Raw genomic sequence first — 3,207 nt, forward strand, 5'->3', positions numbered from 1 at the left:
AATGAGACAGTGCTTCGTGCTTCCCCGTGAAGACACGGTCCCTTACAGGCCAGATGTCCACCCTCCGTGGCATGCAGCGTTCCAAGCACAATATCGACACCTTGATCTGCCACCATTTTACCACACCTGTGCTTGGCTCGTAGGGGCGTGTCACCTCACTTGCGCTGTAGTCTCGCAATTCATATGCAGACAGAAGTCGCCTTCTCCTGGGAGACAACGAGGGACTCAGCGGGCAGTTGCAGATAAGTTCACTTCTGCATTTGTTTTGTGGCATTACGCGTTTCGGGAAATGGTCCCTCATCAGATGCCTTCGCTCCCTGTGCTGGCTCCAAGTGCAGTGCCACTTAAATGTACAGTGCCTTCTTCGCATTGGTAAAGACCAGAAGGACTGCAAATCCCAGCATCCTTCATGACGGATGCTGAAATCGGCTGCCAGGACTATGAAAAGTTTCAATTGGGTCTGAAGTTATCTTCCTACTCAGCCCAACACCTTCTGCAACCCCCGTGACGGGCATAGTCTAGGAAGCCCCAAGACAGTGCTTCGTGCTTCCCCATGAAGACACGGTCCCTTACAGGCCAGATGTCCACCCTCTGTGGCATGCAGCGTTCCAAGCACGATATCGACACCTTGATCTGCCACCATTTTACCACACCTGTGCTTGGCTCGTAGGGGCGTGTCACCTCACTTGCGCTGTAGTCTCGCAATTTATATGCAGACAGAAGTCGCCTCCTCCTGGGAGACAACGAGGGACTCAGCGGGCAGTTGCAGATAAGTTCACTTCTGCATTTGTTTTGCGGCATTACGCGTTTCGGGAAATGGTCACTCATTAGATGCCTTCGCTCCCTGTGCTGGCTGCAAGTGCAGTGCCACTTAAATGTACAGTGCCTTCTTCGCATTGGTAAAGACCAGAAGGACTGCAAATCCCAGCATCCTTCATGACGGATGCTGGAAGCGGCTGCCAGGACTATGAAAATTTTCAATCGGGTCTGAAGTTATCTTCCTGCTCAGCCCAACGCCTTCTGCAGCCCCCGTGACCGGCGTAGTCTAGGAAGCGCCATGACAGTGCCTCCTGCTTCCCCGTGAAGTCACGATCCCTTACAGGCCAAATGTCCACCCTCCATGGCATGCAGCTTTCCAAGCACCATATCGACACCTCGATCTGCCACCATTTTACCACACCTGTGCTTGGCTCGTAGGGGCGGGTCACCTCACTTGCGCTGTGGTCTTGCAATTCATATGCAGACAGAAGTGCCTCCTCCTGGGAGACAACGAGGGACTCAGTGGGCAGTTGCAGGTAAGTTCCCATCAGCATTTGTTTTGTGGCATGACGCGTTTCGGGAAATGGTCCCTCATCAGATGCCTTCACTCCCTGTGCTGGCTCCAAGTGCAGTCCCACTTAAATGTACAATGCCTTCTTTCCATTGGTGAAGACCAGAAGGACTGCAAATCCCAGCATATAAGCAAATATTTATATATATATATATATATATAGATAGAGATCGATAGATAGATAGATACCTATACACGCACATATATATCATATTTTCATGATGTCAATGTATACCTATTTGCTCCAATCTTTATAATATTTGTGTGAGATGGTATTTAAAACAAAGTATTACACTTTCAAACCTATGATCCGAGCAGGAAAACAACAGGCTGCATTCATAAACAGAATGAAAACCATGCTGAAGGTACTCAAACACAACTCCTTTACATAAATAACTTAAGTTGTTTTTTTTACTTCAAAGTGAAAATGTGGGCAAAACATTTTTTGTGGTTAACTAAACATGTTTTTCTTCAATTGTTTGTTTCTTACCTGAGCATTTGAGAGAACATTGGTTTCACAGAAACTATCATTTCCTCCTTTTTCATTTTTGATTCTTTTCAGTTCTGGTTTTTTATTGTTGATATTTTAGTCGCTAGGCAAGGCAAGATTTGGTTTTAACGTCGGAAGTTCCAAGTGTTGTCATGTTGAGTAGAATCTAACTTAAAACAGCAAAAACATACTCTTTTTCTAACTCCGGAAACTACCTGTGGATTGGTAGCTTGTTCATTTTTATTTATTTATGTATTTATTAGCATAACATTTCAAACAGAAATATTTTACAATAGAACAGAAGCTTCCACACAGCATCTTGAACGGGTAGCTTGTCTATGGAAAGCGGGGTACAGGGTATGTGAATATATGCCACAATGTGTAAGAGCTGCAATCTTCATGAATACTTAGTGCATCAACTGGCAGAAATTCACATGAAAAGGTAACTGGCTGAAATCTATATAGTTCCAGCGTGAGAGTGCTGAGAGAGAACAAAACTAAAATTTGCCTTCCAGTACCCAGGAGCTACTTGTTTAAAAAAAATTGATTTCCTGGGTGGAGATGATAGTTTGATGATTGGAGGAAGAGAGTTCCAGCGAATGGAGCCGAGTAGAGGGGAGGACTGGATTCTTGAGGTTGCAGAGGGTGGTTGACCTGCGACCAGAAGGTGCTGGTTGCTAGATCAGCTGTTGTTACTAGGGCTATAGTGTGTAATGGCTGAAGAAAAGTACTTTGGCAGCTAAGGCATGAGCATGAGTAACATCAAAGACAAATGTTAATCAATTGCAGTAGGGTCTGTTTTGGCAGAAAGTCAGTCAGTCTGGTGCTGGTAGGATGAAACGGGACAGGGATTGGGAAGATTGTAAATTGTTGTCCTGGCAAAGTTTATGAACTTGTCCATTCTGGAAAAGGAGTTGTTATAAAAGTCCATGAGCAAACTAGTACTGTAATCAAATTTGCTGAGAGCAATAAAAAAGAGTATTGATCGATGATTTGGCTGCGTGTAATGAGATGAAAGGTTGGATTGTGCATGCGTTTCATACTTGCTACAATTCCTGTGGGATGATAGGATTGACAACAAAGAGATTTCAGGAAAATGTCAGTAGATAAGTTGATTATAAGTGGTAAAAGAAAGAAGCGCAGCAGAGGATGTAAAGCTTAAGACCTATGTCTTAGGAAAGTCGGCATTAGTGATTGCAGACATTCATACGTGACACTGAGAGCGGCTCCCGATCTTGAAATCTATGAGCCTGATCTTGACACTGGGTTCAAGACAGACATCAGGAGGGTTTATCATGTACTGAGAAAGCCAGACCTAAGATATAGGACTATTTCTCAAATAAATGTTTGACCGGGCAGCCCAGAATATCCCTAAATGTGAATTCCA

This window comes from Lissotriton helveticus, chromosome 8, assembly GCF_964261635.1.
Source record: "Lissotriton helveticus chromosome 8, aLisHel1.1, whole genome shotgun sequence".
Taxonomy (NCBI): domain Eukaryota; kingdom Metazoa; phylum Chordata; class Amphibia; order Caudata; family Salamandridae; genus Lissotriton; species Lissotriton helveticus.